Source organism: Molothrus ater, chromosome 11 (genome assembly GCF_012460135.2).
Source record: "Molothrus ater isolate BHLD 08-10-18 breed brown headed cowbird chromosome 11, BPBGC_Mater_1.1, whole genome shotgun sequence".
NCBI classification, from domain to species: Eukaryota; Metazoa; Chordata; class Aves; order Passeriformes; family Icteridae; genus Molothrus; species Molothrus ater.
Window position 1 is genome coordinate 4,293,862 of NC_050488.2, and position 14,769 is coordinate 4,308,630.

The 14,769-nt window shown below is 51.9% G+C and overlaps 1 protein-coding gene across 1 annotated transcript in view; it reads right to left on the reverse strand.

Annotated features, from left to right (window-relative positions):
• Positions 1 to 13,724, reverse strand: part of DAG1 (dystroglycan 1) — a 49,408-nt gene extending 35,684 nt beyond the window's left edge. The window contains 1 exon segment of the mRNA XM_054516063.1: positions 13,705 to 13,724. The gene's annotated coding sequence lies outside the window, so the exon portion shown is untranslated.
• Between the last annotated feature and the right edge of the window lie 1,045 nt (positions 13,725 to 14,769).

The window sequence follows — 14,769 nt, forward strand, 5'->3', positions numbered from 1 at the left end:
CTCCATCAGTGCTGTGGGGAGCTGGGGAGAAAGAACACATGCCTGTCAGGCCAGGCACCTGGGGCAGGTAAGTGCCTGCCAGTGTTCCTCACCACTATCAGCTCAATCAGCTTAGAGGAGCTCTGTGACTGCTCAGCACAACAGGGCTACATGACCCCTCTATCTCCTTTTCCATCCTTACAGCTTAGGCTGTAAATTCTTCAGGGACAGCTATAAAGCAGGAGGTCCTGATGGAGCACTGCAGGCCATGGCTAGCTGGGACCTCTGCAGGGAGCCATGGCAGCAGTTCCAACAGCCCCTGGGTAAGGATGCTGGGTAAGCCTAAAAATTGTGAAAAATGTTAATTTCCTGCACTGGTATGCAGACTGCACCTAAGAAACTGCTTAATTGGACATGGGGAGAGGAATCAAGGCTGAAGTACAGTGATTTGCATTAGGGATTTTTGTCTTTGGTGTAGGGTAGCCAACACACACCACGTAATTGTAGGGGAGCTTTGGGGTGTGGAGACTCGTGAGGCCACTGAGGTGACATCGAGTCAGACAAGGCTGAGAGATGAAACCTCTATGTAGCACAAACACCAGGTTTGGGTATGGATGCAGCAGAGCTTAAAGTGATGAGCAGAAAGTAATACAGGGCTGTTACCTGGGAATCTGGAGGGATATGGGCAAGGAAGAGATGGGTTCTGAAATAGGAAAAAATGGAGAACAAGGTGTAAGATAGAGAACAAAGGAGGGCCAACCTTCCTGTTGTAGGAGCAGGGGCACCTACAGACAGCCATGACCCCACAGAATAGCCTGAACCCACAGAATAGCCAGGGAATGCCCCAGACAACCTGGATTCCCCATCTGGTCTGTGGCCAAAAGGCTTGCTGGGAGGGCAAAGTGGGGTGCACTTGCACACTAACACAGAGTGCCATGGCAGGGAAGGGTGACAGATCTGCCCTTCAGAAGGGGTGCCATTTGCCAGATTTAGCAGTAATTATGAGCTTTAGAATACTAAGTGTGTAAAATGCTCTAACTGGAAATTAGTACCAGTGCTGTTTATTAGTGAATCTCATAATAAACTCTGCAGCACTGCAGCCTCTGGGGTCAGCTGCCTGCACCCCAAAGGGGCTGCATCAGCCCAGGGCTCACAGGATGCCCTCAGCTCTAGTCCCTGGCTGCTGCCCAGGCTCCTCAGTGGAGAGGTTAAGCCTGCGTGGGCAGAGAATCTGGGCTGCTTGTGTTACACATTTGCACAACACTGACCCATCACTGAACACTGTGCACACCACCACCATGGAGTGAGCACACCACTGGCCACACTTTCAATTCCTTCTAATAATAAACTGGGATAAAGAGCTTAGAAGTTGGAAGTGCCTGTGCAAAGCACACCTGCAATTAAAGGGGCACTCCTCAACCACACCACGTCAGCAGGAGCAGAGAGCTGGCCATGCAGGGACAGGAATAGGGCCCTCCATGCATCCTCCCACTCTTTGAGCAAGACTGACCTAAATCCTTCCCTTTTCAGACTCCAGTGGCAGGAGGAAAACGAGCTGGTCTCATTAATTTCACCTCCTGCTGCCTGGTGAACTTGTCTGCAGCAAAAAAAAAATTATTCAAAGCTATGCTGGTGACCTGGCAACTCAAACCTTCTGTGGAGCAGGAGGCACAAATGACCTGCTGCAGCATTGCTCACCTCATGGCCAAGCTCTGCTCTGGCCCCCAGAGCTCCTCAAGTTATTCACCTGTGGACTTTTACAGATGCAGTGAGGACACCCAGCAAGGGAACTGTTCCTCTGCAGGGTAGTTGATGCAATAGAAGGGCACGTAGTCCATGGACAGCTGGTGGCTCAGAAAGGACTTCTCTGCTATGCAGGAGACCCCGAGACTGGCACAGTGCACAACACAGGCGACTCCTCCCTGCAGCTTCCTCAGAGCCTCACTGGAGCCAAGTACACCGGGGCACCCTATTTTCCTGTGATTTCCAGAGTTCAAGTTGATTTTTTAATCTGACAGGAACAGTAGAAGACTATAAAAAACCCCACAGTGGCCTGAGCAGCTCCGGAGTCTAAAATAAACATGCCAAGCCCTATTTGTGATGGAGTAAAAATAGCTTGTTTCTCATACCTTCCCAGGACCTCTGCTTCGTACACAAAAGCTTAACAGGTTAACTACAAAAACATCAGATGTGCAAGGAATGGCTTGATTTGAGCTTTGCACTGTTTGAGGAGTTCAGAAAACCACCCTGGCCCTGCAGCAAAGGGATGAGCCCTCAAAGCTCATCTCCCGCCCAGGGCTAAAGGCCAGGCACTGCCAATTCCCTTTAATAGAAACCACTGTCCTTCTGGAGAAAAAAAATCCAAACAAAAAAATCCACAAACGTCACTGGAATTACATCTTGTGCTCTTTCTTGGCTGGATACTTTTAAAATGACACTTATTCCAAAGAGCAGTAACTATAAAATCTAGTGCAGAGCTGTGCTGCAGCTGGGACGGGCTCCCTGGGAAGCAGAGCAAGCACAATCAGTGTCTGCATCAAAAGGAGAAGACTGACTGTGGCTGGGCTGTCTCATCCTAAGAAACGCCACTTCATAGCGAGTTCTGCTAAATTAACTTTTTTCCAGGCCCTAAATGTATCTCACCTGGCACCTGTGATGCTCCTGAAGAGAACAGAAAAACAAGACCTGGGAGGGAAGCTCGGCAGGAAAGCCGTCACGACGCCGAGTTTAATCATTACATCATTTCTAGTGACAGCTCTGCCGGACCCACAAGTGAGCACCAACCTATTTATGACTTGGGTTTAAAAAAAGGGCCAGAATTTGCAATGCATCTGAAGCTTGCTGGTATTTATACAGGCACTAAAAGGCACCCAGGGAAAAGGCCAGGCTTGCAGGAGCCACCAGCTCCAGGAGCCTTCTGAGAAACAGCCGGCACATGTCCCTACAAGGCAGTGCTGGCAGTGGCACATGCAGCTGTCCATCTGCCTCAGCCCAGCAGCACACAGCAGCCTCCAGGCCAGCCCAGACAACACAAGGCAGGACACTGGTTATGGGGAACCCCCAGGGAGCACCTTCACTAGCCACACACACCCCCGACCACCTGCTCTTGCTCCAGGGTCACTGTTAGAATTCACCCCCAGAAACCTGGGCTCACATTGAGGAGGCATAAATCAAGCAGCAATCTGGGGCTTTGGGTGAGATGCAGAGGCATCTCCAAAGAGCTCTTAGGACAGCCCCCCTCATTTTAAGTGAGAGGGACAAGAATAATGAATTTTCTTGCTAAATACTCATTTAGTTTAGCAGGTCACATTTAAAAGCTCAACATTTGTACTTTAGATTATATTCTTAACCATGCCCACATCATGTTGAAGGCCAGCATCTACTGAGACCTGATCACAGGTCCCTGAAGTTTCCACCTCTTGACGAAAGTCACTTTTGCACTTTGTCTTGAGTCAAAGGCTTCAAGAGATGGAAAACACATAAGTTTCCCCTCAGTTACTTATTTCTATTATTAAGCACTCTAGCAAGTAAACAAGGAAAACCACACACCTTTCCCAGGTTTTACATTGTCTGGCTGCTTCCTCCTCTTGTCAGACACAGGCTTTCATCATTTATGGTCAAGATTGTTTCAGAGAACAAGGAGAGCAACCTGCAGCTTTCCAGCCCCTTGTACCACCTGCCTACACACTGTCACTGAATGGTCACCCCACCAAATGCTTCAAGGTAAAAATCACATCCTATCTTATATGAATATTTGGTGCTGGCTGTTACATAAACACTACTGCTTTTAGAGGAGGCTTCTCTCAAGTCCCTTGCTCTCTTCACTTGTATTTGCTTCCCATTCTTTCAGCTTATTCTTAAAGGGCAGGACTCCTGGAAAAAATGTTCTTCATATCTGGTAGGCAGGGGTATGACAGCCCAGCCACCAAACATCTGAAACACCAATAACCTCACCCACATGTGCACCCCAGGATGTCAGCTCATACTTCCACTCTCCAATGCACTGCATCATGCTTCCTTCCTACACCAGTGAACTCTTCCTCCTGTTCAGTGGCCCACAGATCTCAAGGGATCCTGCAACATGGGGTCTGCAAGCTGTAATCCATCCTCTCATGTTGGCAAAGACATGGAAAATCTGCAGAGAGAGGAATGGCTGAGCTTTCTCCCTGCCTCTTCCTCCCAGGGCAGATGTGGTCCAGCCTGCTTGAAGACCCACAGGGAGCCACATCATCATTTTAATCATTGTAACTGCCCAAGGAAGCATTTCCACCTTTCCCATCCCAGCCCTCTCTTCCCTTTGTGCTGGTACAAGAGTTATAGTGCACAGAGAAGTGCATGTGGGAAATGACACACATTAAAGGAATGCAAAAAGAGACAAACAAGAGGCCAGTTCCCATCTGGTGAGCCTCCAGGCTGGATGTGGGGTCTGCAGGACCACTTCTCTTTTCCTTTTCACAAGGGAAAAGTAGGACTTCTTCTGCCAGCAGCACCTGCTCAAACCAACTGAGAAGCTGAGCACACCAAGTCTGGACCCTGCAACAAACTGTGCCAGGCAAGAGCACTGCACAAAGACACCAAGGAAAACCCAGACAATTCCAAAGATAAAGAGAAATTAAAGTGGGTTCAGCTGGACATCTCCCATTCATTTCCCACTATTGTCCTAACCAGCATCTGAGCAGCACACACTGAGAGCTACGGTCACCTCCCACAGCAGCTGCATCCTGGTACAGGCACAGCAATTCCCTCAGAGCAGGAGGCTCTGACTGGATCCATTCCACATTAACAGTCCTCTCGAGCACTCCTGGGCAAACTGCAGCAGGCAGGCCAGTGACCTGATGCAGGTTTCTTTTCAGCCATTAAGCCACTTAAAAGACATCTAAAAATACATTAAATGCTTTTCTCATGTGACTTTTCTAAGCGAGGGACTTCTCTAAAGCCTGCAACCACAAATGGAACGAGACACTGCTGCAAGATCTCTTTTCCTGCACCAGCAGCCTCTACACTGGCAACCTGTTGAGTGCAAGAGACCAGCTGAAGATAAAAACCTGGAGCATTATGCTTGGCAGTATCAGCTCCTGAGGTAGCACCATTCTCCCCAAGGGCCGTGCTTCCATTCAGGAGCACCACACAGATGGGGAGCTGCAATGGTTTGCTGTGTTTCTGCTCCAGAAGGATCTTTAGCTATACCCAAAAGAGTTCAAATTTAAACTCCTCCCCACCAAGCCTGAAATAAAAAATAACTTCTCAGCTCTGCTGACACAGGTAATTCCTCTCCACTGAGGAGAGGAGGTAAATAGGACAACTGTTTGCCTTTGAAAGTGCTTTGCAAATCAGCTCAGATGGCTGCTGCCACAAAGCCCAAGCAGGAGGACACTGGCCCCTTCAGCTGATCCTCAAGCTCTTAAAGAGTAGATTTACATTACCAAGTTTCCCATCAAGATTCTTTCTCCACTCCCAGACTGGAGCAGAAAAGCTCTTTTGAGATGCAGACCCATGTGCTTACAAGCTCCTGTACATGCCAGTGGACACTGACACTGGGAAGTGAAAGGTGTCTGCTCCTGGATGGGCTCAGGCTGCAGAGCTGAGCCGTCTGCCTCTGCAGAAGCTGAGGGTGGCTCTTCCTTGCTCCAAAGCAGACACCTCACTGTGTGCCCAGGCAGCTCCAAGCTTCAGCTGACCTTTTCCAGTTGGCACAGCCTACAACTGCTGGTCCCAAACAGGGCTCAGAGTCAGCTGTGCAGAATTCACTAATAATCATCTTAGTCACTGCTTAAAGAAGAATCTCACCCCTAAACACTTGCCTAGGGAGTCAGCCCAGCCAGCCTTAATTCCCATATATGACCAGAAACGAGGACTTCAGCATGTGGAGCAATCTTTCCTGGGCTCCCAGCTGGAGTGACCAAGCCACACACCACACCAGTCCAGAAGACACTCCCAGGGCAGAGCTATGCACACAGCCTTGCTCTTCACGATCTCCCTCATGCTGTGGCAGATTGCTCTTCCAGCAGGATGTGAACTGACCAACTCATCCCAACACACAGGTATGTGTGGCCAAGGTGTGCCTTCAGAACTGCCCCTGTATGCAGTATCTCAACTTCATTTTAACTTCAGAAAAAACCAAACCCTAAATCTCACTGCCTCCTCTGCTCTCTGCCTTTCTTTGTGGCACAGAGGAGAAGCTGCCTCAAAGGATTTCCTGAAGCATCATATCAAGGCAAAGGTTTTGAACCAGCATGTGAACAGACTGTAAGAAATCCATAAAAAGTGAGAAGAGGCTTACCTGGAGTCAGCAGGATTAAGTTTCCTATACAGAGTTATGCACCTCCAGGGGAGGCTTTAGGAGCCTGCCATTCAGGGAAGAGAAAAAGGCTGGAGGCTGCTGAGCTGGGTCACACTGGAGCAAAGCACACAGCACCAGGATGCAGCGCAGAGGTCTGCAGGAAACAGCTTCTTCCTGTGACAGCAGGACAGCACCACGACCCCTCTCCCCTGGGACACCCAGGGGCAGGCACAGCCCACTGCCAGAGCAGGGACACCCAGGGGCAGGCACAGCCCACTGCCAGGGCAGGGACACCCAGGGGCAGGCACAGCCCACTGCCAGAGCAGGCAGGGACACCCAGGGGCAGGCACAGCCCACTGCCAGAGCAGGCTGAGCTCACACAGCCATGTTCAGTCACCGAGGTGTGTGAGAGATGCACGGCCCCACCTGTTCCTGTCCCAGCAGGACCCGGCTCCAGCAGGGAAAGCAGGAGGAGGAGGAGGCCAGCAGCACTCGGGCCACTCCCACCTGACTCCATGACTAAAAGATTGGAGGAGCTTTGGTGGAGCAGCAAGAACCAAGAGGAGGGTCAGCATTCCAGTTTTCAGGAATAATGGGTGTGCAGTGCAATGGTGCTGGTGCTGGGACGCTGGTTTGAGGGGAGGGTGGGGACTGAACCACATCACAGGCTGGAACAGTGCTTCCAGAGTGCAGGAGCTCGTCCACCTCTGACTGAGGCTTCAATAAGCAAACCTCACATCCAAATTAGCCATGGCAATCATGGAGTATTTCCCTCTGCCACATTCAGCACACAGATTCGCACACAACTTTTATCCTGGCTTATCACCATTACTGCACAGGGAGCACCACTGCCTGCTCAAAGCTTTAATCCCTCAATATACAATTTTACATCATTGCCAGTAGCAAGTGAAGCCCTTTTTCATGTTAGCTTTGACTACAAAGTTTTCATGAGGCTGTAAAGCCCAATTCCTACACTTTTCTTACAGTTTAGTGCTAAGGGTTCATGGGCTTTGCATGCAGTACTGTTACAATATGTTGCTTTAGTTTTCTCTGGACATTTCTGAAGATTTGTATTTATCTCAGCAATTGTCATTCTCAGATCAAATTTCTTACCTCCCTAGAGGCTGACCCCTGCTATTCAAACAAAATCTTACTCTAAGATGAGGTAACTCTTTCTTGAAAGAGCAACCAGCACAAGGCACACAGACAAACACGGAGCACTGGCTTTATAAACACCACTGGAAGCACAAAATTCCCCAGGTAGAGGACACAAAGTTTCACGTTTTGGCCACACAGCTCACCCTGGAGAAGTGAACTGATACCATGGAAACACATACAGCAGCATGGCACAGACCTTTATGCTAGATTACATGACAGTCTCAGTCCAATCACTCAGAATTACTGCCATCAACACAAACGTTAATGCCCAGCCTAAAAAACACCTGATATGACCTGGACACTCATTAAAATAAGGCTCACTGCCCCATTCCTGATGCTCTATCCCATTCAGGATGGGAAGATCTGCATTGTGACCATGCTGCAGAACTTGCAGGACCTCTTACACATCTCATACAACAGCTATTCTGTGCACAAACACCACACTGCAGAAGCTTTCAATGAACTGAAACTGAGAATTAATGAAACAAATTAATTATATGAGCTGCTTGTGCCCATTAAGTTCAGCTGATGCCAGTACCTCTGCAATTACACTTTCCCACATGTCTTAAAGCTCTTGCTATGGTAGGAGAAAGGAAAGATGCCAAGGAATTTCAGAAGATAGGCAAAGGAGGTTTTGAATTTTAGGAAAAACACTGGAAGAAGATTCTCCCTTGGAATTGGCATAGTCCCACCCTTGTCTCCAGCCAGCCTTTACCTGTATCTGAAGAGGCAGAAATCTGATTTTTAGAGAAAAAGACACAAAGCTACACTGATTCTGTGTAGCTTCCTGGTAGGATCCTATGAAGTTGAATTCAGGGAGGGTTTTAGAATAACCACCTTTTATCCCCTTAATGTAGGCCCCCAGGCACTATCATAAAAATTCCACTAGAAATATTTCCTTTGGGGTGGGGAAACACCATGCATGGTCTGTCATGCAGGAATCAGCTCCTACAGCACAGAGAGCTCACACTCCACAGAGGTCAAGACCTAAGCAGAAAGCCTAGGGGACATGAACAGGGAATCACTGCAGCCTCAAATATGCCTCTTATTCCCCACCTAGAAGCCCACACCTGTGTAAAGCCTTCCTGCAGGAATCCCAAGTGCCACAACACGAAGGTCACACCTCACATTTCAGCAATACTCAGAGAAGATCTGATGAAACTTCTTGCTGTACAGGAAACTCCCAGCTAGAGACCAATACTGAAGAGCTGCTTTACAAAAAAGTTCACACTGGAAAAACTCACAACTATTTCCACCCTGATTAAAGTGGAATCTGTACAGTATCCTGGACTGCTGAATAACCAAGCACTACACACAGGGATCTTGGTCCCTCTCCACCGAAATTGAAAAGTCCCAAAGAAGCCATGCACACTTCCAAGGAAATCCTGGAAGCTCTGGGAAGAGATGTGCTTCCCACAGAGCCTGGGAGAATCCATTTGGGGGCAAGAGGGAAGAGGAAATTAGGGCCAGCCTAGCAAAGACCAGCAGCACACAGTCCCCACACTGCAGTCTGAGGTTGTGACAGTGGCACAAGGCTTTCACATCACCTGTCATGATTCAACCCTTCAGTGGAAAACAGCTGGTTCAAACCATCACTCAAGCTCATCCAAAAATCAATCCCTAGCCTTTGGGACTGATATAAAATGATCAGTATCTGCTACTGGAAACTCTCATCAAAATTACTGAATGCTAATCCCCACCCTTAAGGAACATACTTCACAGAAGATTAAGCTTTCTGAAGTCAAAATGCACAGTCTAGCCAAAAAAAGAGGGAAGCCCGTGTGAATTCAGCACACACATCCAGCACTCCTGTGACCTGTAACTACGTGAGACTGAACTGAAACCTCTCTGTAACCACCTCTCCACCCCAGAGGAGGGAGGGCAGGAATGCTGCCCGTCAGGTCCCTAACGAGCAGGATCTACCAAGGACTGCAGGAAGGGGCTTCTGAGCCAGTTTGCTGGAATGCTCAGAGAAACCAGCACACAAAATATTTTAGAATCTGCCTGTGGAAAGCCTCTATGAATCAAGCCCTTCCCAGAAAGTACAGCAGGAAAGACACACCATATTCTTATTGGGGTTGCAGTGATGACAAGAGCACTGTGGTGAGACCACAAGGTGAGAAAAGAGAATTCACGAGCGGAAACCTTCACTCAGATACATTTTTACAGGTCAGATGAGGCTCTGAGCGTGGCTTTCTAAAGAAAAACCCTAAACAAAGTTGAACCCAGGGGGGCTGGGACAAATTTTATTGCAGTTTCCAAGCCTCACCCTCTTGCATGTCAAAGCCAGACAGTACTTTGAATCCCACCAAGAATCACTCTCCAGGCCTAGAGGATGCCTGCAGGACAGTGAAACAGGGGGACAACTCAACCCTCAAAAAGTAAATATCTGTTATGGCCAAGAGCACCATTACGAAGGGAGAGCTCTGCTGATCCAATGGCTTCCTGCCTTCAAGGATGGTCCAACATCCTTCCCTTGCAAAGGGAATAAAGGGTCAAGCTGAAAAAAACCACCAACTTTACAGTGAATCAGCAGAATCAACTGCTCAATGCATTAGCTCAGCACCACAGCTGGCCCCTGGGAGGAGGCAAGAGGGCACAGCTAAAAGCAGAGAAAGAGATGGGCCCTTTTAAGAGCATCAAACCATGAGCTGGTCACTTGGTGACCGGCAGAAAGCTCCCTGGCTCTTGTGCCTGTTTTGTGAGCTGTGAGGTGACCACTTGCTCTGATCTAACCCACCACAGGAACCATGCCCACCACAGGAACCATGCCCACAAGCCTGGGGGTGCTCCAGGCTGGGCCTCACTTTTTTTTCCCTCTGCAGCGCTGAGCTGTTGACAAACTCCTCCTGGTTGGGGAACCACAAGCTCCTTCCATGGAAAATCCAGGTTACTAAACTGCAGAAAGTTAACCCAGGGACAAAACAGGTCAGCTGAGCAAAATGACTGCAGGCACCACAACGGCATGTCTGGGGTCTGACCTCTCTGCTCCAAAAGCAGTGAGGCTTACCCAGCTCAGCCCTCCCACACAGCCCTCTGCTACCTCACCCCGGGACCAGCACGGTGCCACTGGCATGGCCTGAGAGTGACACAGCCAGGGGCCACAGAGCTGAACACCATTTGTGCTGGGGTTTGGCAGCCATTGTGAGTTCCCCACAGACAGGGCAGAGGGCCACAGGAAGGAGATGAAGGAGCACTTGGTAGCCCTGCAGCCCCCTCTGGCTCTTGGGTCCCAACACATTGTCCAGGGACAGGATCCCAGATTTGGAAACTGCTGCCATGGGCAGAGATTCCAGGGAATCTCCTAGGGTGCCTCAAGGCTCTGAAAAACCAGCAGTGAGGTGACCTTGAGCAGGACACGCATTCAGGAAAACAGGAGGCCCCTGCTGCCTGCCCAACTCCAATCAAAGTCATGCCACTCACCCTGCCCCATCTCGTCCTCCTCACTGACTCAGAACAGCTCACAAAACAGGCACAAGAGCCAGGGAGCTTTCTGCTGGTCACCAAGTGACCAGCTCAGGCATTGCACAGGGACAGGGCCTGCCTGACATGGGGACTTGGATCATCTCCTTCAGACACTGCTGCATCAGCAGAGCAGTTCAGATGCTCATGAAAAATCCACTGACTAAAATACTGGTAACATCAAACACACACAACCATCTTTCTTACTGGCAAGCTAAAATTTTATCCCAGAAAAGCTGAACCAGAGACCGTTTCAGTCAACAGATAAGCACAGAGAGAGATACACAGACAGAAGGCACCAGACTAGGATGTGCACCTATGCAGAGTGTTCACATAGGTTAATACATTAACTTTCCATCCAGCAGCACCTTAGTAGTTTGCTCAAATTCAATCTCACAGAACAAACCCTAAAAGCACAGGTTCTTCGGGTTGATATTTTATTTTTCACAGCTTAAACATGGTCACAGTCCTTTGCAAAATGGGTTTAAGGTACAGAGCTCTCCAGACTGCACAAACATTCTAAGAACAAACATTTTCAGCATACCAAGAGCTCAGATACACTAGGTCAATCCAACTGTGTTTATTTGTATTTCACCCAAATCACCGCCAAAGTACTCGGAGCTCAAGGAGCAACAGCCTCCCACTGATTCAGCAAGAGACCAGAAGTAATTGGTAGACAGTCTGCAAGCACCACAAAGAATGCCAGAGGCATTTATTTACATGACCCCTGTTTGCCTAAGAAGAATTCAGCGTTTGCATTTTCCTCACTCAAATTAATCATCACTAGACTTAACTCCTCAGTACTATTCCTCAGCTAACAGGAGTAAAGGCACAAACCACCCAAAATCATCTCCACAAAACTTTTCAGATAGCTGCTACTCCCAGAACGAGGCAGACCTTTACTCCATCAGCTAGAGTTCCTCCCCAGGCTGGCACGGCACCCTTGGAGATATCTGTCCAGGACAATTTGTCTCACTATCTCTCCAAAGAACAAGGAAAAGGCAAGGAGAGACCATTCCTACTGGTGAGCAACACCACTCCTGCCAGGGCAGAACCATCACACCTTCTCAGCTAGGCTGACAACACACTGCACCTGACACCTGTGCTGCAGACACCAAGCATGAAAACCTCCCCAGGATCTGGCTGCTGCAACCACACCGTTCTCTTCCCCCTCAGTGCCCACTGGTGCTCAGCGCAGAGCCCCAGAGCACTCCCAGGCCTGTCTGCTGGCACGCTCACACAAGCCAGGATGCAGCAGGGCTCCCTCCAACACCACCCCTCGCTGTCAGAGCACGGCTCTTCCCAGGACAGGCAGCCAGAATTCCTCCAGAGCAGCCGCCCGTGGAAGACAAGCCATGGCCAGAGCGCTGGGCCAGCTCTGACCAGGAGCTGCACGGCTGGAGCTGGCAAAGGGTCACACATCCTCCTTTGTCCCCACTCTGCCTGTCACACACCCTCCTTCACTCCCAGAGCAGCCAGCTCAGCACTCCAGGTACTGGGACACGAGGAGAACAGAGTGGGTAAGTTACCAGCAAGAACCAGTGTTTCCAACAGCAGACAAATGCCTGGGGTCAACAAATCCCACACATACAAAACTTACTGGTATAGAGTGAGCAGAACATCTTACAGCTATCAGCCCCATAATTCGTACTGATTCTCCAGGTGTGATGCCAACAATCAAGCAGAATTTACAACTCTATTTACACAATGCTTAAAGAAATGGGTATGTCTAAGCCAGCAGGTGCTGTCAGCAACATCTCCCAGTTATTGGAGCATTTGTGCCAGCTCCCAAAGAAGTGAGCCTGAACTGCAGCAAGGAGTCGGTGCGACCTGGAATCAGCCAGGCTTTGCTGATTACTCCTCTGAGTAAACAGTGGTGTTCCCAGCACTTCAGCCTGCTCTCAAGCTCCTTCTGTTGGCATACTACCCTATATTTAGGAGAGAAGAGTGCAATGACAAGCATTGGGAAGAATGAATAAGTGGTTTAGGATGCTTGGTATAGCAGCAGAGACTGCGTGAAAAACCTTAAGAATTAGAAACTCCAAAAGTGAGGAAAGGAATCTGTAAAGCTAAAGGTGGGACGAGACAGCATTCCATTTGGAAAGTTAAATAGCAAGTTTTGTTAAGAACAGTACTCACAAGGCAAGAGGCATTAGTAATCAACCACATAACAGAAATGGATGGTAGAAGGAAGCTCCTGCCTGGAAGGGCTAAGAGAAAATAGGCAAATTCTTTGTTTTTTTAACACAAAAAGAAGATTTTAATCTCATTTTGGACAGGTGAACGCCAGTGATGTTTTCCCAAATCTAGGAGCCCAAAACTCCTGGACCAAGGGAGATATACCAGAGGGAGCGACAGTGATCCCTACAGCCAGGTCCCACATCCCCCTGCCCACACCTTCCCCCGAGCAGCAGGACCCAGTTACGCTCCAAAAACACACGTTCGCCAACTTCAAACCTGTGGCAAAACTCAGTAAACCCAGGCATGCTGACTTGATGGGCACTGGAAACTTGTGTGAGCCACTTTGCAGCCTGTTGCTTCCAAGAAACCAGGGAGGCCACAAGTACTATCTGCCATTTAGACCTTTTTGGGCGGTAGAACCACTAACCTGCCTTTAGTCACCTGCCCTGGGGACTGCAGATAAAGTCAGCCTGTGGGTCTGTCCCTCCCGGAACAACCGCTGCTGTTAGTCACGCTCGCGGTGCCCGGAGCCAAGGTCAGCCCCGGGAAGCGGCGGGGCCCACAGAGCCCCACAGGGCCCCGCTGCCCGGGACAGCCGCCCGTCCCTGAGGAACACACAGCTCCGCCACTACCTGGGCACCCACCTGTGCTCCCACGGCGCCGGGCCGGTCCCGGCGAGCGGGGAGAGCCCGGGACGCCCACATGGGGTTTGTCACAACCGGAGCCGGCTGCCGCCACCGACAGCACCTGGGCCGATCCCGGCGAAGCCCCGAGACTCACCCGGTAGAGCCCGGGCCGCCCCAGCCGCTTGAAGCCCCGGGCCCGCTCCGCCTCCCGCCCGGCCCCGCCGAGCGCTCCCGGGCGCGGCGCCCACCCAGGGCCGAGGGCGGCGGCGGGAAAGCGGCGCGGAGGGAGCGCGGCCCGGGGGGAAGGCGGCACGGGGCCGGTCCCGCAGGCCGCGAAGGGCGCGCCGAGCTGAGGCGGCGCCGCGCCGGGAAAGCCACCCCGCCGCCCGCTCTCCGCCAGGCCCGGGCCCGCCGCGCCTCTGCCCAGGCCGCGCCACCGCCGCCAGCCCCGCTCCCCGCCGCCAAGGGCAGGGCGGCCCGGCAGGTGCCGCCGCAGCCCCGCTCCGGCCGGTCGCGTTTCCTCCGTCCCCGCTCTCACCGTGCACGCCGGGCCCGGCCCCGCTCCCGCCGGCTCCGCGGCCCCGACGCACCGAGCGGGCGGCGCGGCGCGAGCGCGACCCCGCGCGGGCACGTACCCGGGGGCGGGGCTGGCGCGCGCGCGCGGCGCCTGGCAACCGGCGGCACGAGCGCGCCGCGACCAATCGGCGCCCGGCTACAGCGCTGGCCACGCCCCTCCCCGCCCCGCCCCGCCAAGCTGCCCCGTGCGGCCACGCCCCGCCCCAGAGCCCCGCCCCAGAGCCCCGCCCGCTCCCGTGGGGCCCGTCGAACAGCCCCGCCCCCTGCCCCGCCTCCAGGGCCCCACCCCACCCCCAGGCCCCGTCTCACTGGCGCAGGACCCGTCCCCGCTGCCCCGGGCCCGCCTCCTGCGCGCAGGCCCCACCCACGCCCCTCGCGGGTCCGCCGCGGGGTGACCCCGGCCCCGCCAGAACCCGCCCCGCCGCTCAGGCCCCGCCCCGCACGTGCCCGCCCCGGGGTGACCCCGGGCCCGCCTGGCCCCGCCCCGCCGCACCAGGCCGCGCCCTC